The 26,264-nt window shown below is 44.5% G+C and overlaps 1 long non-coding RNA gene across 1 annotated transcript in view; it reads right to left on the bottom strand.

The window, feature by feature from the left end:
• The window catches only part of LOC138842790 (uncharacterized), a 398,664-nt gene that overhangs the window by 108,374 nt on the left and 264,026 nt on the right, over positions 1-26,264 (bottom strand). The window contains exon 4 of the long non-coding RNA XR_011377671.1: positions 17,930-18,045. This is a non-coding gene — a long non-coding RNA (uncharacterized lncRNA). The remainder of the gene's footprint in view (positions 1-17,929; positions 18,046-26,264) is intronic.

Below are 26,264 nucleotides of genomic sequence, written 5' to 3'. Positions count from 1 at the left end.
TTATAAAAATAGTGTCTCTAATGTAAATTGGTCCTGTTCTGAATTTCAAAAAATTCAGGTAGCTGGGAAAATGCTTCGCATCTGACAGGGAGTAATTTCAATTTCCCAGAAGGTCTGAAGACCTTCCCCAAGAACTATAAGCTAGTTGTCCAGGAGCTAGTAGGACTTCAGACTGTATCTCATGGACTCACACTGGGCATTGGTCATTCATAAGAAAATTACCTACAGCTATCAAGATGAGTTGGAGGATTGCCAACAGGCACGTGAAAGGATGCTCAACATCGCTGATTATTAGAGAAATGCCAATCAAAACCACAATGAGGTAACACCTCACACCAGTCAGAAAGGCCTCATCAAAAAGTCTACAAATAATAAATGCTGGAGAGGGTGTGGAGAAAAGGGAACCCTCTTGCACTGTTGGTGGGAATGTAAATTGATACAGCCGCTATGGAGAACAGTATGGAGGTTCCTTAAAAAACTAAAAATAGAGCTGCCATATGACCCAGCAATCCCACTCCTGGGCATATATCCGGAGAACACCATAATTCAAAAAGATACATGCACCCCAATGTTCACTGCAGCACTATTTACAATAGCCAAGACATGGAAGCAACCTAAATGTCCATCAACAGAAGAATGGATAAAGAAGATGTGGTATATAAATATATGTGTGTGTGTGTGTGTGTGTGTGTGTATACACACATACACACACACACACACACACACACACACACACAATGAAATATTACTCGGCCATAAAAAAGAATGAAATAATACCATTTGCAGCAACATGGGTGGACCTAGAGATCTTCATACTAAGTGAAGCCAGAGAGAGACAAATATCCTATGATATTGCTTATATGTGGAATCTAAAAAATGAAACAAATTAACTTATTTACAAAACAGAAATAGACTCATAGACATAGAAAAGAAATATGATTGCCAAAGGGGAAAGAGGGGTAGGGATAAATTAGGAGTTTGGGATTAAAATATACACACTACTATTTATAAAATAGGTAACCAACGAGGACCTACTGTATAGCACAGGGAACTATACTCAATACCTTTTAATAACTATAATGGAAAAGAATCTTTAAAAGAATATATATATATATATGCACGTGTGTGTGTAACTGAATCACTTTACTATAACCCGAAACTAATACAACACTGTAAATCAACTATGTTTCAATAAAATTTAAAAAAAAAAGAAGAGATGGAGGCTGCAGAAAAAGAGATGCAGCAGAAGTCACATAATCTGAGGAAAACACCAAAGAAAATCATCCAGAAAGACTGGCATCAACAAATGATGAATTAACATGGTAAAGTGGCGAGGAGATGCACGGACCAGGTCAGAATGTGTGCATAGCTTTCTACAGACTTGAGACTCTTTTAAAAATGCTGCTGCCTCATTGCTACAGGAAAAATAGAACTCAAATCCTCCATGACCAGAAGGTCAGACTCCTAAGCCCGGGTGAAATGATAATAACGAAAATAAAAGATTTTATTAAGCCGAATACCGTGTTAAAATTTAATATACATGTATTACCAAAAATTTAATATATGTGTATTACCTAAACTAATAAAAACCGAGTGAGGTCGATTGTTTCAGCAAATATGTTTTGATCTTTTAGGTACTTTTCTAGCTGATGAGGGTACAGTAGTGAACCAAAGGGACGGAACTCTCTTTCCTCTGCATTGTTGGAAATATTATTATTCCTGTACTACAGATGAGTAAACCAAGGCTTGCAGAAATCAAGTAACTCATCCAAATCACACAGCCACTCAATGGCAGAAGGCTTGGGTTTGAATCCAAATCTGTCTGACTCCAAACCTCTAATGGAAGCCCCCAACTGTCTCTCGCTGTACTCAAAGCCCACTGCCAGGCGCGTAGCTGTAAGATCCCACTCTTAATTACCCTACTTGCCGGAGCATTACACACATGGCCTTTATGGTCAGTTCTGGCCCTTGATCATACTGTCATTTACTATTTTCTAAAATTTTCATGGTTGTTAAGACTTGCTCGCCCACCTAAATTGAAAATTCCTAGAAGTTTGGGCAAGATAATAGATTCCACAGCATTTCCCAGAGGGCTGGGTGCACTTCACACAGGTTTTAAGTACCTGTTAATCTTCCAGGGCACCATGGGGAATAAAAAAATTGAATAAAATATTGCCCCTGCCATTCGAAGTCTTATAACCTAGCGGATACTGTCATTAAAAAAATAATGGATGGAATTTTAGTTTCAGCAAATCCCATTTTTGAGAACTCATGAAAGACTTGTAAGTTTTCCAAAGACTAGAGAAAGACCAACACAATGTACGTCTTTAGAAAGGCAGAAAGATCAGGACTCAGAAAGTGAGAGATTAGTAACAACACCTAACTTGCCCATGATAAATATTCCCAAGGTAAATCAAGAAAGAATAAATGGGGAGAAAAATGATTATGTGTCGGGTAATCACCAATGTGGCTTTAAAAGGAACCCATCATGTCCGACCAATTCAATCCCCAAAAGGAAGATGAACCTTGTAGAAATGGTGAAGCAGTAAACATATTGTAGCTTGACTACAGTGGAGTTATTGATTCTGCCCCATAAATAAGCCAATCAAATCGAGCCTAGGAGACCACACGAGAAGGTGGGTGCACTCAGAGGAAGCCACACAAGAGGTTTTGGATAGGAATTAGTCTTGAGTCCTGATTGAGTGTTTCTGGTTTCCATTGATGACGTGGGTGATAGGCGGGGATGGACTTATAAGCCATGAGGAGCCCCAAAAGTGCAGGGTGAGCACTTTCTGTTGGACAGGTCTGGAATTCTCCACAGTTCAGATCACTGAGAAAATCACTGAAAATGGGAACGGGTTGGATTTAATAGAGAAGGCAACTTCTGATCTTTCTCCCTTTCTCTCTCGACTACTCCTGGGCGCCAAGTGTGAAGGGAGCCTTCACTTGAAGCCAGAGGCTCTGATGTGGGAGAAGGATTACCTAGCTTTGGGTTGTGAGCCGGTCCACTGGGACCTCAGTTTTCCCATCTGTGCAATGGGGGAGCCGCAGAGCTTCGCATAAATGCTAAGTATTATTATGCTTCATGCAGAGGGCAAAGATCCTGACTTGGAAAGAAAATGGGAGGAAAAATTACAGGAGACAGAATGAGAAAACACAGGAGAGAAGCTATTAGCCAGTCTGTGGAGTAAGACTGCAAGGGCTTGAACATCATAAAACATCTGTGGTAATTTCCGCTCACCTCTGCTCCTGTAGTCGCCGTGTGGGAGGAAGCAGTCTGCTGTCTTTAAGAATCGGGGAAAGGAATAAAGCAAGTGTTTGCCCTTGACAAGGTGGAGGAAATCTCTCCAAAGTCGTAGAGGTTTGGATGTTCTAAATGAAGAAATTACTTAATCTACCTGGGGTATTGTAGCTATTACATAAACCAATGTAAACAAGCTTCCAAAATCCAGCTCCTAAGGATCGTTTGGACACACACAGCAGACTGCTTCAAACTGACAGTTTCCTGGGCTGCCCTTGATTTCCAATTTGCTGACACTCAGTTCATCCAAATTAATGGAGTCACCTGCTCAACAGCCAAAGCTGCCCTTTGGGGTTGGCCTCAGGAGTCCTGCCTGGAGCATAAAAAAGGCCACAGAGACAAATTCTAGATGCCCCAGTGCCATGGGATGATGCCAGTCAAATAAAATGCGTTGGTCTCTGTTAGTGGGGGGAAGAGGCTCTGTGATGAAGTCTTTTCCTACTGGTGGTGGTCAATCAGCCCAGCCCCCAATGGGCCAAAGACATGGGGGTGAGAGTTGTTTCCGAAGGCAATGGCACAGCAAAAAGAAACACTGTTTGCCCACTTTCTTCCTTCCTGGTTCCAACCACCTGCCATCTGAAGCCTCCCTCTAATAAATTAAAAGATCCTGGGCTTCCCTCGTGGCGCAGTGGTTGAGAGTCCACCTGCCGATACAGGGGACATGGGTTCGTGCCCCGGTCCGGGAAGATCCCACATGCCACGGAGCGGCTGCGCCCGTGAGCCATGGCCGCTGAGCCTGCGCGTTCGGAGCCTGTGCTCCGCAACGGGAGAGGCCACAACAGTGAGAGGCCCGCGTTCCGCAAAAAAAAAAAAAAAAAAAAAGATCCTTGTCAAGTAGCTGGTTCTACTACTAACCAGACACCTGTGTCTCCAGGACTCCCTGGCAGGTCAAGACAACTGTCGGCCTCCTCCTCAGGACGCCAGGGTCACTTAGCTGTGCTCAGCACCTCCCAGGAGGGAAGGGTGAGGAAAACAATGCCCTGAATTTGGCCAAGTGGCCCAGGAGAGGCCCAGTGATAACTGTGTGGTCACGGTTGCAGTCCTTGGTGATGCCCCTCCCAGGTTACTCCAGGACATTGGTACCAGCCATGAAGGTGGAGTAGAGACGGCACAATTCCAGCCTTAAGTATTCCATCTGCAGACCCACTGGACTTCTTACCTGCTTGCCTAACTCTGGAGACTTGAGAAACAGAGAATTAGCTCTCTGTCCCGGGATCCCAGTTGTCACGATGACAATGCAGTACAAATTAGCACATGCTCAGGACTCAACAGAAATCAGGACAGAAAAAACGAGACAGGCTGGATTCTGGGCTACTTCTTTGAAATGTGACCTTTTCTCGGATACTTTCATGAGTCATGGGTATTTTTGTTTAGAAATGAACATACATCTTCCTCTACTGAAGGAACAGAAAGGAGAAAGGAAGAGTCAAGATGTCAGGAGGCAGACATGGATGGGAACGTTACCCATATCAAGTCAGCAGCATTTCTTGGGAATCCTCATCACTTTCGAGCTCTAACTAGCCAGCTAAAGGAGTGGAAAATTACAGCTATAGAAAGAAAAGGATGTTTTTGAGAATGTGGACATCCTCCTCTAAACTGGAAGGATGTCTCCAAAGCAGAGACCACTTAAAAAATATTTTGGGGGGCTTCCCTGGTGACGCAGTGCTTGAGAATCTGCCTGCTAATACAGGGGACACAGGTTCGAGCCCTGGTCTGGGAGGATCCCACATGCTGCGGAGCAACTAGGCCCGTGAGCCACAACTACTGAGCCTGCGCGTCTGGAGTCTGTGCTCCGCAACAAGAGAGGCCGCGATAGTGAGAGGCCCGCGCACTGCGATGAAGAGTGGACCCCGCTTGCCACAACTAGAGAAAGCCCTCGCACAGAAACGAAGACACAACACAGCAAAAATAAATAATTAATAAACTCCTACCCCCAACATCTAAAAAAAAAATATTTTTGGAGTCTGTCACAAGGCCTAGCACATAGTAGGTCTTCAATAGACGTTTGCTAATGAGCAAATGATTAGAGAGTAAACTATAAAATGCCCAGAAGTGTAGTACAGTAACCCAATATTTGCTGAAAATTATAAATGCAACATAAACAAATTCATCTTTGACGAATGTAAAGGTCCATGAAGTCCTCTCCTTTAGCAGTAAATTTCCACAGGGTCTCCTCAGTTGGCGAGAATGCAGTTTGGAGCTATTGGTGGCTGCTTCTCTCTCCCCTCCTCATGTCAACTGCTCAGGAAATGAAAGATCTGTGCAGCTGCTGGGGCCGTCCTGAGCATAGCTCATGTTGGCTTAGGATTTAGGCTTATAGGATTAGACTGACGATCATAAACCTTGACCATTATAAAATCCTAAAACCACTATTAATTTTAAAGGGAGTAGAAAACCTTGGGCAAAACCAGTAACAAATGTATTCCAGCTCTAAGACCAAGACGAAGCCTAAATCCTGTCTAATTTGGAGGAGCTCAGCCTGCAGTGGCTTATTGGGCGAGGCTGAGGAATCTCCCTCCCTGGGGAGCTGAAGGATGAAGACAAAGTTCATGGCTTCGGCCCCAAGTCAGGGACTGGCCGGGGTCACAGCCCGAAAGTTCTCGGCTCTGCAACTTGAACGGAGAAGCCCTGGGGAGCCCGCATCGACACTCCCAGACAGAGGAATCTCCAGGGGAGAAAAGAGTGGGGACCAAGGACGGTATCCTTGAAGGTGAGGTCTCTGTGGGACTTCTGAGTTATGGCTCTGGCATGGGTTACCTGCCTCTACAGGTGTGAAAGGCAGGCAGAACACAGAAGAAAAGTGTGCACTGGGGTTCTGAGGATGGGACTCAGGATCAAACAGGAAACCGAGCTTCCAGCAAGATGTAACGTGAATCTGCCCATGCAAACACACAGAGCAAGCTAGTGCCCAGCTGGCACTCAGAGCAAGACATGGGAATGAAGGGGAGGAGAGGCCCGTCTCACCTAGGGGTGTGTGATTTACAGCCGAAGTTCAAAGTGACGATAATACCATGTTTTTACTTTTTAAATGGTTTTATCCTAAGTTTTCCAGCCCATAAGGAATGCACCTTGGTGTCAACAGAACCCCTTTGTCTTTGTAAGCTATTTTGAAGCAAAATACCGGTAGATGACTTCCCAAACCACCACACAACTAGATCATGCTGAGAAAATGGGCTTTGCAGGAACGCAGTAAATTGTTTCTGTCACAGAAGAAAATGCAACCAGTAGAAATCGTTATGGATGAGTCATTATGAGAAGGGCCAAAAAAATTAACCTTCATCGGTTTTCTTTGCCTTTGTGCACGCAAGGGTGGCGTGTGTGGATGTGCATGTGTGTATTTGAATTCACCAGCCACATTTAGGACTTCGGAGCTGCGGAGGTTTTCAGCGGTAAGCAAGGCCAGCTCCTTCCCCAGCAGGTGTGCAGGAGGGGAGAAAGAAGAAAAATGACTTCAGAAGATGATATTCTGAGAAGGTGTTTAGCGTGACTGAAGGACAAGAGCCTCTGTGATTAGAGGAGGCAGGAGAAGAAAACTTTTAATTTAAAACAGTACTCAGTGCTGTGTTAAAGACTGAAGGTATCACCCCGAAATGTTGAAACCTAATCCCGATGTGATGTTCTTTGGAGGCGGGGCCTATGGGGGGGTGATGAGGGATTAGTGCCCTTGTAAAAGAGACCCCAGGGACCTCCCTCACCCCTTCCACATGTGAGGACACAGCATCTCTGAATCAGACAGAGGGCCTGCTGGCACTTTTCTCCTGGACGCCCCAGCCTCCAGACTGAGAGAAATAGTTTCTATCGTTTATAAGCCACTCGGTCTGTGACATTTTGTTTCAGCAGCCCAAACTGACTAAGACACTAAGGTTTAGGAAATAAAATAGTACCGGGTACAGGACTAAACGTTTTATATGCATTGTCTCTTTTAATTCCTCCAACAGAGAGGGAGAACTGGGCTGGTGCTTTTATTACCCCCATTTTGCAGGTAAAGAAACTGAGGTTTAGAGGCGATTGCCTTGTCCACAACCCCACAGCAATGAAGTGGCTGGATGGGGATTCCTATCAAGGTGGTCTTATTTCAAGCCTAGGCTTTCAAGCTTGCTTCTCTATCCTCTTGGTGGGAGGGCTACGCCGTGTGTGGGTTACGATGGACAAAAGCCAGCTCTCTGGAGCCAAAGAACCTAATAGAACCTAAAAGATGCAAAGGAAGTTATTCTTACCCTCCAGGTGTGAATAAATATTTTCTTCATTGACTGGAGGAGCCTCACACAGCATCCTCTCCGAGTCCTCCAGCCCTGGGGGCAGGGCACAGGGACTCCATGGGGTTCCCTCCAAGGCTCTAAATCCAGTTACCTTAGCTCCAGCCCCTCCTCCCTTGGTGCAGATATAAAATCGATTTCCAATCACTTGATAATGATTCTTCCTGCCCCCTCTATGCAAACAATAGTACAGACAAATGCTCCATTATGGTGTTGAACATGCCCTAATGTGTGGTAATTTATTTCACATATGGAATTGGGGATGGGGTAACACCGTGTGACAATGGATTTGACACAGGCTCTGTCTGACTTGATGAACACAGCTGCAAGGCAGGTGTTCTCTGTGCAGCGGTAGTTGCTCGGTGGACCTGGCCAAGCGGCCCATTTCCAGGAAGCAGTGCCCTGGGTGGACAAGGTGCAGCTCAGAGGATCACCTTAGTGCCTGTCAGGGACCATTTCATCTCCCGACCGACAGCAGTCAGATCCGTTTACAAGTGACATGAATTTGAGGACTCTGTCCGGCTGCAGGGATGGATCTCTGGCTGGAAGCTACCTGTGACATCAGCCAGGCCTAGAGACACCCCGAGGCAGGTGCAGGTCAACGCGGGCTGCCTGGGGTGAGCTGGGGAGGAAAGGAGGCTGCAAAGAGCGGGCAGGTGGGGGGTTAGGACTGCAGGTGAGAGCTGTGTTCACCGCGCACCAACACCTGGAATCCAACCGAGAGCTTCTGTCTAAGAGCCCAGGGCAGCAGGAAACATCTGTATGCATGTTTCTGTCTAGTTCACAAAGAATTACAGACACCATCGCATTTCGAGTTTTGGCATCCACCTCGCAAGGCGGGGATTCTTACCAACATAGAGTGAGAGCTGGATTACTAATTCTCAGCTTGGGTTACTTAGCCACCTGAGAAGCTTTGAAAGAACAACGGAAACGCATGACCCCTCTTCCCCACGCCTAACCCTTTTTAGTTGATCTGAGATGGGACATGGGTGCCAGTATCTTGGTTTTTGTACATTTGTTACAAGGAAACTTTACCAATGGATATTGAAATTTCAATTTTATACAATTTTCTTGTGTCACAGTTTTTTTTTTTTCCAGACATTTAGCTGGGCTGTACCAAACAGACAGAAGGTTGGATTCGGTTCATGGGCCATAGTTGGCTAACCTTGCTTTAAAAGAAACCGTGTTTCCCTTCAACTTGCTAAAGTCCCTTCCTGCCTCCCATCCCCACCCCCATCACGTGCCCTGTACCCCATCTGGCTCTAAACCCCCTCTACAGCCTCCCGTGAAGGACTGTCCTGCCCCAAGTACCCCACACTCTGATATGCCAACCTTCACGCCCTCCTTTCCCATTCCCTGCACAGACCTTCCCTGCTCATTTTTTGCTTTTCCTTTTTGTGGACAAATAAAAATTGTATATATTTTTAAAGCATACAGTGTGTGCTGTGATACGTGCATATACTGTGAAATGATCCTCACACTCAAGTTAATTAACACATCCTTCACCTCGCATGTTACCTTTTTTGTGTGTGATGAGAGCGCTTGAGATCTATTCTTTAGTCTTTTAGCAAATTCCAAGTATACATGGAAGTCCCCATGCTGTACATTAGGTCCTAAAATTCTGTCCCCTTGATCAATAGCCCATCTTTCCCCCATCCGGTCTCTAGGTGCCAGGATTTTAAAAATTTCCCCCAAGTGATTCTAACCTATAACCAGGTAGAGAGCCACCAAATTAGACAAACATCTGTGTATGAATTGATAGAAGGGAAACACATCAGACCTGGAGAGGAGCTAAAACGTCAATGAATAAATGTAAGGCAGAGGAGAAAAAGACTAAAAGCATGAGAACCCTTAAATCTGGTCTGGTCTGACAGACAAGGGCTGAGGGACACAGATAAAGTCCCAAAGTCGTGTGCAAGGCGAGCACATCCCATATTCCACATGTCCCCTGAGAAAGCCTGATGCTTTCTCAGGGGACATGCCAGTGCCCTGCAGTGGTGCTTCCAGCCCTTGTGATTTAGGAAAGAAGAAAGAGCTGTCAGCTCAGATGCAGGGTATGCTGGTCCAAAGGGAGCACAAACAGGCCTGAGGAAAGACGTTCTCTGTCCTGGCTTCAGACTCCACAGGTTTACTTACAATGCTTGTGAGAAATGTCCTCAACTCCCAGGGGCCTTGTTTAGCAGGACACAGCCTCCTCTAATGAGCTATGAATTGTTTGGGTGACACTCATCTCTGGGTGAGAAAAATACATTGTGCCTAGTGTCACAGAACTGGCAGCATCAGATGCAGGTGGGATCCAGGCCACGCCTGCTCAGACCCTGATGCTCACAGGTGCAGACCTGCAGCAGGAAATGCAGGTTTGCTACCTGCCACTTGGAGGAGGAAATCATATCGTATCCTCAAGTTACTCCTGCGTGATTACCGGCTCCGGGATGATGTCAGCGAGCCACAGCCGTAAGGAGCAAAGGCGCCAGGGGAAGCGCTGACCCGCTGGGCCCTGAGGCCGCCGCCCTGCCCCGGGCCCTTTGTGTGCAAGCAGCTCAGGCCACGTCTCTGCCTCTCTCAGGGCTACCCCAGCTCGGAATCACCCTTACCCCTCAGAGCAGAAGTGGGTTCTGTCCTCCAGCTAGCGAAGTCCATGGAGAGATTTTCCGTTCCAGAGAGAAGAAGCCCTAGTTCCGTTCTGACATTCTTCCTGGTCGAGCTTGTCCCAGGTCCACGGTTCCTTTGGCAGGAGGCCCAGCCAGAGGGGAGCCCAGGACTTGGTAACGGGCTGCAGGACAGCGCAGTGGTTCAGCGCGGAGCCCTGACAGTTGAGCTGACTGGAGCTCAAAGCCTGGCTGTATTGTGTGAAGCGGGGGACTCATATCGCCCCTGAGGCTCAGTTTCCTCCCCCGTAAACCAGTGATCCAAATGGCCACTTGTCAGGGGTGTGGGAAGGGTACTAAGAAGAAATGTATGCCAGTGCAGAAAGTGCTCTGCCCAACGCCTGGCTGCTTGATGAATGGAAGCTGCTATCACCCTTCCTGGCTAAGGGAACCAGGGCCCTGACCCTATATTTTGCCCCTATTTCCAAGAGCAGAAAAAGCTCCATCAGTTTCCCCAGCAGTAACGGTCAACTCCATGCCCTGCAGAGAGCCTGGCTGGGTCTGGGCTTGAAAGGATGCCAAGACACAGAAGTAGGAACAGAGATACGCTGAGACAGCTGGCCTCCAGGGCTGTGGAAGGCGGCCCTGCCTGTACACACGAGCTACCCCGCCTGTACACACGGGCTGGCGCCCACACCCAGGGTCTCTGCAGATGCAAAACTCCTGCTACTCCCTCCATCCACAGCACACATACACACACACATGCACAGACACAGACATGCACACACATGTGCACACGTGTGCTCGCATACACATACAGATACACGCGCGCACATCACACACATACTGTCATGTGTGCACACGTGTGCACCCACAGGAGTCACTATTCCCTGGAGAGAGACCCATGTTTATCAGGCACCAGAGCTTCCCTGGGGTTGGGGAGTGGGTCCTCCAAGGCCTCTGTGGCCCCTTCAGTGGCTGTAGAAATCTGCTTTCCCCTCAGCCTTCTTCTGCCAGTCACCTTCTCTCAAGGAGTGATTATGCTTCTTTCTGTCAGGAACACTGAGTGATTGTGGCAGGAAAATTGCCTTCAGCGATAGGAATTTAAGAAATGCTTTTCCTGAAAATAGTGCTCAAATTAATTAACTTGGAGGAAAGGATTGCTTTATTTATTTATATATTTTTTTGGTCTGGACTTAATTTATTTTTCCCCAAGAGTTTTCGTTGTATGATAAGAGGTGAGGAGAGTGTTACCTCCTTGGACACCACCTGAGTCAGGGAGGCCTCAGCAAGGCTGGTCCAAGGAGTCGCCGGAGAGAGGTGCAGCCTGCGGCTGTGCAGAGGGCCGCTTGTTCTGTTGAAGATGCTGCTCAGACAGGGGGCAGGATGGGTTTGGAGGCGGTGGTGGGTGTTGAAGTGGGTGGTGGGAGGAGGAAAAACCCACGTGGGAACATAAAACATGCCCACAAAGGTGGGCACGCTCTGGCCTGGGAAATTCCACTTGTTTCTCTAAGCATCCCATCCTTCATTTATACGAGGGGATAAGAGGGTTGGTTTTCATGAGGATCTGGTGAAGACCTGTGTGTTCAGCTCTGGAATTCCTGGGCAGCACCAAGAAGAAGGGTGGTCCAGGTAACAGCAGAGGCCAGAGGGTGGAAAACCCAGCTGATCAAGGCTGGTACCTCTGTCACTAGCTGGGGGATCTAGGGTCAGTAATTCAACTTCTCTGAGCCTTTAGTTCCTCATTGCAAAATGGGGATAAAAATAATCACATCACAGTATCATTGTGAAAAAAAATACAACTATTAGGAACCCAAGAGGACCTTCAAGATGGCAGAGGAGTAAGACGTGGAGATCACCCTTCCTCCCCACAAATACATCAGAAATACATCAACACGTGGAACAACTCCTACAGAACACCTACTGAACGCTGGCAGAAGACCTCAGACCTCCCAAAAAGCAAGAAACTAAGCATGTACGTGGCCGTGTGACTGACAGGCTCTTGGTGCTCCAACCAGCTATCAGTCCTGAGACTCTGAGGTGGGAGAGCCAAGTTCAGGACATTGGACGAACAGAGACCTCCTGACACCATGTAATATCAATTGGCGAGAGCTCTCCCAGAGATCTCCATCTCAATGCTAAACGCAGCTCCACTCAACAACCAGCAAGCTCCAGTGCTGGACACCCCATGCCAAACAACTATGAAGACAGGAACACAACCCCACCCATCAGCAGAGAGGCTGCCTAAAATCATAATAAGTTCACAGACACCCCAAAACACACCACCAGACACAGTCCTGCCCACCAGAATGACAAGATCCAGCCTCATCCACCAGAACACAGGCACCAGCCCCCTCCACCAGGAAGACTACACAACACACTGAACCAACCTGACCCACTGGGAGCAGACACCAAAAACAACAGGAACCACGAACCTGCAGCTTGTGAAAAGGGAACCCCAAACACAGTAAGTTAAGCAAAATGAGAAGACAGAGAAATACGTACCAGATGAAGGAGCAAGGTAAAAACCCACCAGACCAAACAAATGAAGCGGAAATAGGCAGTCTACCTGAAAAAGAATTCAGAGTAATGATAGTAAGGATGACACAAAATCTTGGAAATAAAATGGAGAAAATACAAGAAACGTTTAGCAAGGACCTAGAAGAAGTAAGGAGGAAACAATCAATGATGAGCAACACAATAAATGAAATGTAAAAGTCTCTAAAGGGAATCAATAGCAGAATAACTGAGGCAGAAGAACGGATAAGTGACCTGGAAGATAAAATAGTGAAAATACCTACTGCAGAGCAGAATAAAGAAAAAAGAATGAAAAGAATTGAGGACAGTCTCAGAGACCACTGGGCCATTAAACACACCAACATTCAAATTATAGGGGCCCCACAAGAAGAAGAGAAAAAGAAAGGGACTGAGAAAATATTTGAAGAGATTATAGTTGAAAAATATCCTAATATGGAAAAGGAAATAGTCAATCAAGTCCAGGAAGCACAGAGTCCCATACAGGAGAAATCCAAGGCGAAACACGGCAAAGTACATATTAATTAAACTATAAAAATTAAATACAAAGAAAAAATATTGAAAGCAGCAAGGGAAAAGCAACAAATTACATACAAGGGAATCCCCATAAGGTTAACGGCTGACCTTACAGCAGAAACACTGCAAGCCAGAAGGGAGTGGCAGGACATATTTAAAGTGATGAAAGGAAAAAACCTACAACCAAGATTACTCTACCCAGCAAGGATCTCATTCAGATTTGACAGAGAAATTAAAAACTCTACAGACAAGCAAAAGCTGAGAGAATTCAGCATCACCAAACCAGCTTTACAACAAATGCTAAAGGAACTTCTCTAGGCAGGAAACACAAGAGAAAGAAAAGATCTACAATAACAAACCCAAAACAGTTAAGAAAATGGTAAAGGAATATACATATCGATAATTACCTTAAATGTAAATGGATTAAATGTTCCAACCAGAAGACATAGACTGGCTGAATGGATAAAAAAACAAGACCCATATATATGTTGTCTACAAGAGATGCACATCAGACCTAGGGACACATATAGACTGAAAGTGAGGGGATGGAAAAAGATATTCCATGCAACTGGAAATCAAAGGAGAGCTGGAGTAGCAATTCTCATAACAGACAAAATAGACTTTAAAATAAAGACTATTAAAAGAGACAAAGAAGGACACAACATAATGATCAAGGGATGAATCCAAGAAGAAGATAGAACAACTGTAAATATTTATGGACCCAACATAGGAGCATTTCAATACATAAGGCAAATGCTAGCAGCCATAACAAAGGAAATTGACAGTAACATAATCATAGTAGGGGACTTTAACACTGCACTTTCACCAATGGACAGATCAACCAAAATGAAAATACATAAGGAAACACAGCTTTAAATGACACATTAAACAAGATGGACTTCATTGATATTTATAGGACACTCCATCCAAAAACAACAGAATACACTGTGTTCTCAGGTGCTCATGGAACATTCTCCAGGATAGATCATATCTTGGGTCACAAATCAAGCCTTGGTAAATTTAAGAAAATTGAAATTGTATCAAGTATCTTTTCCAACCACACACTATGAGACTAGATATCAATTACAGGAAAGAAACGTAAAAAATACAAACACATGGAGGCTAAACAATACATTACTAAATAACCAAGAGATCACTGAAGAAATCAAAGAGGAAATCAAAAAATACCTAGAAACAAATGACAATGAAAACACGACGACCCAAAACCTATGGGATGCAGCAAAAGCAGTTCTAAGAGGGAAGTTTAGAGCAATACAATCCTACCTTAAGAAACAGGAAACATCTCAAATAAACAACCTAAACTTACACCTAAAGCAGTTAGACAAAGACAAAAACAAAAAAATCCCAAAGTTAGCAGAAGGAAAGAAATCATAAAGATCAGATCAGAAATAAATGAAAAAGAAATGAAGGAAACAATAGCTAAGATGAATAAAACTAAAAGCTGGTTCTCTGAGAAGATAAAGACAATTGATAAACCATTAGCCAGACTCATCAAGAAAAAAAAGGAGAAGACTCAATATAATTAGAAATGAAAAAGGAGAAGTAACAACTGACACTGCAGGAACACAAAGGATCATGGGAGATTACTACAAGAAACTATATGCCTATAAAATGGACAACCTGGAAGAAACGGACAAATTCTTAGAAAAGCACAACCTTCTGAGACTGAACCAGGAAGAAATAGAAAATATGAACAGACCAATCACAAGCACTGAAATTGAAACTGTGATTAAAAATCTTCCAACAAACTAAAGCCCAGGACCAGATGGATTCACAGGCAAATTCAATCAAACATTTAGAGAAGAGCTAATACCCATTCTTCTCAAACTCTTCCAAAATATAGCAGAGGGAGGAACACTCCCAAACTCATTCTACAAGGCCACCATCACCTTGATACCAAAACCAGACAAGGATGTCACAAAGAAAGAAAACTACAGGCCAATATCACTGATGAACATAGATGCAAAAATCCTCAACAAAATACTAGCAAACAGAATCCAGCAGTACATTAAAAGGATCATACACCAGGATCAAGTGGGGTTTATCCCAGGAATGCAAGGATTCTTCAATATACACAAATCAATCAATGTGATAAACCGTATTTAAAAATTGAAGGAGAAAAACCATATGATCCTCTCAATAGATGCAGAAAAAGCTTTTGACAAAATTCAATACCAATTGATGATAAAAATCCTGCAGAAAGTAGGCATAGAGGGAACTTACCTCAACATAATAAAGGCCATATATGACAAACCCACAGCCAACATCGTCCTCAATGGTGAAAAACTGAAACCATTTCCTCTACGATCAGGAACAAAACAAAGTTGCCCACTGTCGCCATTATGATTCAACATAGTTTTGGAAGTTTTAGCCCCAGCAATCAGAGATGAAAAAGAAATAAAAGGAATCCAAATCAGAAAAGAAGTAAAACTTTCACTGCTTGCAGATGACATACTATACATAGAGAATCCTAAAGATGCTACCAGAAAACTACTGGAGCTAATCAATGAATTTGGTAAAGTAGCAGGATACAAAATTAATGCACAGAAATCTCTGGCATTCCTATACACTAATGATGAAAAATCTGAAAGAGAAATTAAGGAAACACTCCCATTTACCATTGCAACACAAAGAATAAAATACCTAGGAATAAACCTACCAGAGAAGATAAAAGACCTGTATGCCAAAAACTATAAGACACTGATGAAAGAAATTAAACATGATAGAAACAGATGGAGAGATATACCATGTTCTTGGATTTTAAGAATAAACATTGTGAAAATGACTCTACTACCCAAAGCAATCTACAGATTCAATGCAATCCCTATCAAACTACCACTGGCATTTTTCACAGAACTAGAACAAAAATTTTCACAACTTATATGGAAACACAGAAGACCCCAAATAGCAAAGCAATCTTGAGAAAGAAAAATAGGGCTGGAGGAATCAGGCTCCCCATCTTCACACTATACTAAAAAGCTACAGTAATCAAGACAGTATGGTACTGGCACAAAAACAGAAATATAGATCAATGGAACAGGATAGAAAGCCCAGAGATAAACCCACACACATATGGTCACCTTATCTTTGATAAAGGAGGCATGAATTTGCAACAGAGAAAAGACAGCCTCTTCAATAAGTGGTTCTGGGAAAACTGGACAGCTACGTGTAAAAGAATGAAATTAGAACACTCCCTAACACCACACACAAAAATAAACTCAAAATGGATTAAAGACCTAAATATAAGACCAGACACTATAAAATTCTTAGAGGAAAACGTAGGCAGAACACTCTATGACATAAATCACAGCAAGATCCTTTTTGACCCACCTCCTAGAGTAGTGGAAATAAAAACAAAAATAAACAAATGGGACCTAATGAAACTTAAAAGCTTTTGCACAGCAAAGGAAACCATAAACAAGATGAAAAGACAACCCTCAGTATGGGAGAAAATATTTGCAAACAAAGCAACTGACAAAGGATTAATCTCCAAAATATACAAGCAGCTCATGCAGCTCAATATCAAAAAAGCAAACAACCCAATCCAAAAGTGGGCAGAAGACCTAAATAGACATTTCTCCAAAGAAGATATACAGACAGCCAACAAACACATGAAAGGATGCTCAACATCACTACTCATTAGAAAAATGCAAATCAAAACTACAATGAGGTATCACCTCACACCAGTCAGAATGGCCATCATCAAAAAATCTACAAACAGTAAATGCTGAAGAGGGTGTGGTAAAAGGGGACCCTCTTGCACTATTGGTGGGAGTGTAAATTGATACAGCCACTATGGAGAACAGTAAGGAGGTTCCTTAAAAAACTATAAATAGAACTACCATGTGGCCCAGCAATCCCACTACTGGGCATATACCCAGAGAAAACCATAATTCAAAAAGAGTCGTGGACCACAATGTTCACTGCAGCTCTATTTACAAGAGCCAGGACATGAAAGCAACCTAAGTGTCCATCGACAGATGAATGGATAAAGAAGATGTGGCACATATATACAATGGAATACTACTCAGCCATAAAAAGAAACGAAATTGACTTCTTTGTAGTGAGGTGGATGGACCTAGAGTCTGTCATACAGAGTGAAGTAAGTCAGAAAGAGAAAAACAAATACCGTATGCTAACACATATATATGCAATCTAAAACAACAAAAGAAATGGTTCTGAAGAACCTAGGGGCAGGACAGGAATAAGGACGTAGACGTAGAGAATGGACTTGACATGGGGACGGGGAAGGGTAAGCTGGGACAAAGTGAGAGAGTGGCATGTACATACATACACTACCAAATGTAAAATAGATAGCTAGTGGGAAGCAGCCGCATAGCACAGGGAGATCAGCTTGGTGCTTCGTGACCACCTAGAGGGGTGGGATAGGGAGGGTGGGAGGGAGACGCAAGTGGGAGGGTATATGGGGATATATGTATATGTATAGTTGATTCACTTTGTTATACAGCAGCAACCAACACAACAATGTAAAGCAATTATACTCCAATAAAGATGTTTAAAAAAATGTGTATGTATTCTTAATAACTGTCATTCTTTCTTTTTTTCTCATGAGCAATTTGATCCCAGTCAGACCAGAATGAAACCCCTAAAATACGAGGTAAAACAACAGCCAGTTTCTGAGTCCCTTTCGGTTTAAGATGCTCAGGTTAGTTCTGTTATCCACATCGGGTTTACACCTTTTTGATACCTACCTTTTCTGGGTGTTGACCCCAGCTTATACTCAAGAAATACAAGGGTGTTTCTTATCCACCCCAGCCAGCGTTTCTTAACCGGGAGCACGTGGATGGACTTTTCAGGAATCATAATCCTGTGAAACAAACAAAATAGTACATTAAGTTCATGTGAGCATCCCATCGATAGCTTTCACAAGGGCAGGGATGAGAGCGATTTGTATTCTCCCCAAAGAAATGAAGCCAAACTGAATTATACCACACAGAATATTGATGGCAAACCAATTTAAAATATGTAAAATTCCAAAGTCGATTTTTACACAGGTAATCTTTTGATACTCTCTTTATATAATTTTAAAAGGCTAATTTGAAGAAACCCTTTAAGAAATCACTCTTCTTAAAGTAGAGGACGGAGGCTTCCCTGGTGGCGCAGTGGTTGAGAGTCCGCCTGCCGATGCAGGGGACACGGGTTCGTGCCCCGGTCCGGGAAGATCCCACGTGCCGCGGAGCGGCTGGGCCCGTGAGCCATGGCCGCTGAGCCTGCGCGTCCGGAGCCTGTGCTCCGCAACGGGAGAGCCCACAACAGTGAGAGGCCCACGTACCGCAAAAAAAAAAAGTAGAGGACGACTCCATCTACTTACACTCAGATCTCTCTCATAAACATGAGCATGCGGGCACACACAGACAGACAGACAGACAGACAGACAGACACACACACAGTTGCACTGCCGCCGGCTCAATGTCCCCACCCCGGCCATGGCAGCTGCAAAGCACAGAGTTTGTGTCTGCAGTCTCCTGCCTCTCAGGAACCTGCAAGTCTTTCAAGGCGTCTCCCGGGCCCTGGCACTGCCCTAGGCTGGTTGTTCACAGCTGGCAGGTGAAGCAAAGGGCAAGAAAATATCTTGTCCTGAGAAGGGCAGCAAGGACGGTTCCACCAATCCTGACTACGAGACCACAATTAAGGGAGGAGGGTAAGAAGCAGGATGTAAACAAGGGGCTGAGCGGTTTAAAGCACACGAAGCTGACCCTCCCAGTGGGAGCCTTGCCAGGACACTGGGGTTTGCACCCAAGCCTCTGGGGCGAGGCCCTGAGACCCCAGCTCTGTCAGAAGCAATGAGGCAGCACACAAACCTTGATCTGAACATGTTCAGGTGCCTTGGCTGCCCCACTTTAGAAGAAAGGCCATGCTATGAAGTGTGTTCAGCATCATTTCCATGCAGACCGCAGGACGCCCTTGGTTGGATGTAGCCCTAGACCTTCGTTCAGATATCACTACTGCTACTACAACTACTACAATATTTTTTATTTTATTTCCTGGATTGTTTGTGTGTTTATACACTAAATGCCTAGTATAAGACCTAGGGAAGCGAATGCAAGAAAAGGGCGTACCTGACCGCACTGTGATGTGGATAAATTAACCAAGGTTCAAACCTTGGAGGAGCAATTAAAGACAGGTGAAGAATGCAGACACAGAGATCAGACTTGTGGTTGCCAAGGGGAGGAGGGAAAGGAGAGGGATGGACTGGGAGTTTGGGGTTAGCAGATCAACTATTGCATGTAGAATGCATAAACAACAAGGTCCTACTGTATAGCACAGGGAACTATATCCAATCTTCTGGGGTAAACCATAATGGAAAAGAATATTTTAAAAATATTGTATATTTGTATAAAACTGAGTCACTTCGCTGTACAGCAGAGATCTGCACAACATTGTAAATCAACTATACTTCAGTTAAAAAAAGACATGTGAAGAACGGCTGATACGGACCTGGCCTTCTATTTCCTTGCTTCCCACTCAGGGTCCCACACAGAACTTTACATGCACTGAGGGCACAATACCTGAGTAACCTCACAGATCACTTACAATTTTTTCCTCACCCTCATCTCAAGAATAATGACAGCCTTTATTCATTTAAGCACTCAGAGTGCAGTGCAGGAATGGCCTGCTTTAGAATCACCAAAGACCTTGTTGAAAATGCAGCTTCTTGGGCCCCTGCCCAGACACACTGAACCAGGATCTTTTGAGAGGAGGCCCAAGAACCTGCATTTTAATGAGCCCACCAAGTGACCTGGATGTCTGAGAACCACTGACTTAGTCAAATGAATATTTGTCCATCAGCACCTTTAAGTCTGCTCCCAAAGCCTTTAGTAAATCATTTCAACCTTGGATGGAGGCATCTCTAAACCAACGCTCGACAAAGCCCTTCTGACAGATTTAGAATCGAGTATCAGAAGGTTTAAACAAATTAACTTTGAAGGTAACTTTTATTTGTACTTCTAGTCACTTCATTAAGACTATCGACCTGCAAGTTAGAGATGGTGACCCCAGAATGTTCTTCTGGTGTCCATAACTCATCATCCTATCTGACTTGGGCACAGAGGCCCAAGAGATGCCCGCTCACCAATGCTGTTGAAATTCCCTCGGCTTGTGACATTTTGGGCTGACTCTACTGGTCACTGCCCTTTTCTGGATAGAACTTATTTTGGGAAGGATCCATTGGGATGGGAAAATGGGAGGAGATGGATGAAAAACAAAGAGAAGAGGAAGAAAGGGAAGAGGAGGCAGGGGTGGGAGGGAGAGGAAAGAGGGCTGGTTAGAATAACCCCGTTTTCTTTTTTTTTTTTAATTCTTTTTTTTAAACATCTTTATTGGAGTATAATTGCTTTACAATGTTGTGTTAGTTTCTGCTTTATAACAAAGTGAATCAGCCATACATATACACATATCCCCACGTCTCCTCCCTCTTGCGTCTCCCTCCCACTCTCCCTATCCCATCCTCCCTATCCCTCCCCTCTAGGTGGTCACAGAGCACCGAGCTGATCTCCCTGTGCTATGCAGTTGCTTCCCACTAGCTATCTATTTTACATTTGGTAGTGTATATATGTCCATGCCACTCTCTCACTGCATCCCAGCTTAGCCTTCCGCCTGCCTGTGTCAAGTCCATTCTCTACGTCTGTGTCTTTATTCCTGTTCTGCCCCTAGGTTCTTCAGAACCTTTTTTTTTTTTTTTTTTAGATTCCATATTTATGTGTTAGCATACGGTATTTTTCTCTTTCTGACTTACTTCACTCTGTATGACAGACTCTAGGTCCATCCACCTCACTACAAATAACTCAATTTCGTTTCTTTTTATGGCTGAGTAATATTCCATTGTAGATATGTGCCACATCTTCTTTATCCATTCATCTGTCGATGGACACTCAGGTTGCTTCCATGTCCTGGCTATTGTAAATAGAGCTTCAGTGAACATTGTGGTACATGACTCTTTTTGAATTATGGTTTTCTCAGGGTATATGCCCAGTAGTGGGATTGCTGGGTCATATGGTAGTTCTATTTTTAGTTTTTTAAGGAACCTCCCTACTGTTCTCCATAGCGGCTGTATCAATTTACATCCCCCCTGCTGTCATGAAAGCATCCGGCATCCGCAGACACTTTGCTGGTGTGGGGACCGAAAGACTGGCCCCGAGGAGCAAAAGGGAAAAATAAAGAAAGGTGACAAAAAGGAGAAAAGAACAAAGAGAAATACGAACTGACAATAGTAAAAAGAAGGTGAAGTACAAAGACTCCAGAGAAGTCAGGGTATTTTTACCTTTGCAAACACTTCATTTTACTACACTTAATTAATCATAACACAGGAACATAAATGTTTAAAGGGTGAAATAAAATGCACAGAAATAGTCATCCTCAACAAAAATGAGAACACATAAATTTAACATGAGGTTGTCATCCCTCCTCTCCCAGCACACAGGATACAGCATCTCCATGTCAATTCCCCCCTCAGGAACAAGGCCGCGGTAACGAGCTCTCTCCTGGCTCCGGCTAAAATCAATAAGTGAAACGCAAGAGGAAAGAGGGGGAAAATACTCCAAAGAGAGAAGGGACTGGGCGGAGAAACAGAGCAAGCGTGAAAGCAGAGGAGACAACTCTACTGTCTCCCATCGGTGCCCTTCAGATCAGGAAGTTCTCTGACACGTCTAACTCAAATCTCTCCTGTAATTCCAGCCAATTTAACTCTTTTTTGGAACCAGCCCAATACGAGACTGTGACAATTAACTGGTTCAGAACGCTACAAAATAAAAGAAAAAAATTAAATAGAGCTCCCCAGGCCTTGTTTGTGAAGTCTTGGGTCTCTCTGAAGCAGGGGCTGAGACAACAGGGCAGAGGAGAAAGTGACAAATCTCTCCCCTTTGCTAACTATGAAACCATCTGGATTTCCTGTCTCCCTGCCCCAAGCCTTCTGCTGCAAGTAACTCTGCTCCTTCTGCCTCTGTCCATCCGTTCAGGCCTGAGCGCGGGGTGGGACCAATACAGTCCTTGACAGGGCAGCTGAAGAATCCTCACGCAACATCCTCGAGCCGACTCGCTCCCAGGCTGCCCCTTTCTGTGCTCTGTCTTGGGTCTGGTAACTGGGGATGCTGGGGCTGAGGAGAGGGTGCATCTTGCAGTCAGGCCCCTCTTGTGCTCTTGTCTCTGTGTTATCTGCCTTATCCTTGGGGGACTCACCCAGCCCCTGAGACCTAGGCCCTGTCCCTGTGTCCCCCTCCATGGCAGGGCCTGCCCACGTCTGTCAGACCACTCTAGACTGACAGCCCAGGTGGACTTCTCTTACCTGTTGACACCTCCCCAGTCGTTTATTCCTCCCAACCCCACTCCCTCTTACTGGACTAGTGTGATGAGCGGCTCTTCACCCCTGAAGGTTTCTCATGCATCTAAACCCCCAGATTCATACCCTTCCCAGTCCACCTGCTATTGGGGCCTGCCTCTTGGTGGGCTAGGTCCTACTTGGCCAACCAAAGCACACAGGGAAGTTCACTGGGGTCTCTGTGTCTTTCAAGGACTCCACGGGAAGCAGTAAGATCCACATGGTGCCCCGGTCTAGCTACAGCTGCCTCAGTCTTCCCTGGATCCAAACCACACTGCTTCTCCACCATCGAGTCTCACGCACCCTTATCCCTGGAACAAACCAGGCCAAGCTCTGCCTTTTCAAAGCTCTCAAATCCTGAGAGGTCATAGGGTATAGTAGATAGACAGGTTCTAATGTCACATATCTGAGTTAAATATTGACTCTATAACTGATCCCCCACGGAACCCTGGGCAACTCACTTAACCAACCTTGACTCCCTGTAAAGTGGGCCTACAATCTTCCTGAATTGGTGTAAAGGTTCAATACAATTAGGTGATGTTTTTATCACAAGGGCCAATGCAGAGATGCTGTTGAAGAAAGGCTGATGGATTGTTTCTGCCTCTCTTACATCCCCAGGTCTCTTCAATTGTTCTTTGGAAGCTTTATCATTGTAACAGAGACAGATTTCAACAAATGCCAAGCTCAGGAGAACTTCTGCTTTGTCAAGAATTCTGCCCAGGCTTCCAGCCCATCTCCTGGGCTCACCTGTGCTGGGTTCAGCCGTGGCAACTCCTACGGCCCACTGGGCAAGGAACAGCATTCCCGCAGCGGGGAAATCCTCATCATTTCATGCAGCTCCTAGTTCCCTCTGCCTTCTCCTTCAGTCTTCCAAGATTATAGGAGAGGATCCAAAATATGATTTCATCCATGCCCTGAATTCAGACCCAGTATGTTACATAAGGTGTTCAGGCTTCATTTGTGCCGTTCCTGAGAACTTCTAGTATTCTAACCACATCCGTTACCCTTGATAATCCCAAGACTAACAAAACTACACTGTGGGTTAACCCACAGAAGCTCCACGGACCTCCACGTGCAGCCTGCCGCTACCTGCCACAGGTGGGAGAACACAGCTTGCCTTGACAAAGGCCTGGCTGTTCTTCCGCTTTTCAGGTTGTAGACAGATATCCATGGGCCTTATCATTGGACTACAGTCACCGTGAGGGGTCAAGATTAGTAGCCAAGAAAGTAGATTCACCTCTCACTAACCATGCAGCACACACGTGCTGCCCTCCGAGGGGCCGTGGCTCCCGAGCTGCTTGTGACTGTCCATAACTGCAGCATTAAGTGATAGATTTCAATTTGTAAATCCAATTCTAAAGATTCTAAACTCACTTCCAAGTTCATCAGCAGAGTAGAGTGATCAATTAATGGTGTCTATTTTGGTCACTTGACAGAGAGGGGCAGTATTTCATCAACAGCCCTGAGGGCCAGGAAGTCAGGCACTAACATCTGAAATCTGACCTCGCCCTGATTCTTTGGAGAATGTGGAAGCTCATACGATGACCAGGACCTGGTAAGTTGATTGTAAAATGGCCCCGATTCTTCCCCTTTCTTTATCCAGCATCCTATCGAGTGGAATCCATTCCTCCACCCCTGGAATCCGTTCTGGCCTCATAACTTGCCCATGGAACACAGTGAGAATGTCAGTTCTGAGCCCAGGCCTGGAGGGGCCTTGCCACCTCTCCTGTGCCCTCTTGGAACAAGCCCAGGCTAGTCCGCTGGAGACTGAGAGATCCCCGTGGGCCACAGCTGGCCCAGTGTTCATTGCTTTATGCCACTGGTCTTTGTGTGTGTTTGCTTGATTTCCTTACACAGCACTATTATAGATAATGGATAAAAAAGGGGGCAATAGATTATATCCTCATGAGTCCTGCCATAACTACTGACCATGAACTTACAATTTTTTTAAAAAGTTACTCTTCCCCCTGTTTGTGTAGCTGATTCAGTCCAAGGCTAGTGTTATAGTGCTTCTCTATCTGTGGGGAGGGAGCAGCTATTTTTTCTAACATTTTTTCATAGTTTTTAGTTTTTTATTTAAACTCTTTATAGATTAATAAGAAGTTGCAAAAAATCAAATAGTACAGGGAGGACCACGTTTTGAGGCTCTGGTTCTTTTTCCAATCCTTTCTGGATTAAATGATTTTATAAAATACAACAGAAATGAATTACAAGGAAAATGAAAAAAAAATTAAGACATATAAAATACTAGCTTGAATTCTTTATTCGATTCCACAGAACAGGTAAAAAGTTATAGAAATGTTTATGAAAATTTCTATATGCTTATTTTCAGTTTGTATATGCATCTCATCGCAGTTCAGTGACAAGCATTTCATGGCCTGGCACCAGTCCATGGACCACACCTAAGTAGCATCACTTTAAGCCCTTCTGGAGATCTTCTGAGATGAGAAATGAAAACTAAGCTTGAGTGTAGCAGGGATAATTTTGGTCTCGATGATCCTATCACAGAGACAGTCTCCTGTAGAGGATATTTTTAAAATATCTTTTACCCTAAGTGCTATAAAAGAGTATTTTTGTGGTTTGCTAACCCTAGATGATGGGAAGAAAAATCATAAAGCATGCTTCCGCCTCTCTACAGGAATTTTCCTCTACTGATTATCACCACCACTGAAACAAATAAGCAAAAAGCACAAACAAAACCAAGGCCATATTGGTACTGAAGGGCAAACATTCCATAGGATTGGTTCCAAACAACGTGAATCAAAAAGAATTTATTACTGGTTAATCTGTCCCAATAGAAGACTGGTTTTTTGAATTGTTTTGTTGTTGTTGTTTTTTAATTCAGTAAACTTGTCTAAGTAAGAGAGACATGTTGACCCAATGAGAGTTAGACTCTAGTTTCCCCCAGCCCCTTTCCTGGACCTTGGGAGTGTGGTACATCCTGACAGACAAGTCCCCTGTTCCTGAGATAACTCAAGATGGAGATACAGTGAAAAACTAGATTTGTTCAAAAGGCAGAAATAGGAGAGGAATTATGAAAGTTTTGTCTGCAGACGAGGGCTACTGCAGTTTGTATCGTATCCGAATTCATTAAGTTAATACCCTGACATCCACATCTACTCCCCTGGCTCTCTCCAGGATGATAAACTAGCTCCACCAGCACCACAAGTCACGTCCCCGGTGAGGGAGAGTCTGGCGTAATGGCAGTGGAGGAGCAGGTAATTTGTGCCATTTTTTTTCTCTTTTCTTCCTTGTGCACTTGCCTAATAAATGGATTTCTATTCCCTAAGTGTTACAAAAGAGTATTTAATTTGGCTGGAGCATGCAGAAGGATGAGAGAATGGCCAAGACCATCTGTAAAGTATTAAAATCTTAGCTCAGTTTCACCCTTCGGCAACATCTTTCTGCATACATTCCCACCTCTTTCCAGCCCATTTTCCTCTGAAAAGGCAAATCACGTTTTGCCTTAAATCACGATCATGTTTTAAAAGGATTCAATGATTTCCCAGTGATCTTAGAATGAAGTTCCAAGTCCTTAGAATGGTCTCCATGGTCCAGCACGATTGAGCCCCAAATCAGCACCTCATTGCCATATAACCACCCTCTCCCTCACTCTGGCCCCTGGACACTGGCTTTTTCTCTTTCCTCAAATGCAGTCAAGCTCCTCCCCACTTCTGGACCACCACACGTACTCCCACCCTGGCCCTTTTTCC

This window comes from Globicephala melas, chromosome 8 (assembly GCF_963455315.2).
Source record: "Globicephala melas chromosome 8, mGloMel1.2, whole genome shotgun sequence".
Taxonomy (NCBI): Eukaryota; Metazoa; Chordata; class Mammalia; order Artiodactyla; family Delphinidae; genus Globicephala; species Globicephala melas.
Note: the sequence above shows the minus strand (reverse complement) of the source record. Positions and strands in the feature narration are given on the sequence as shown.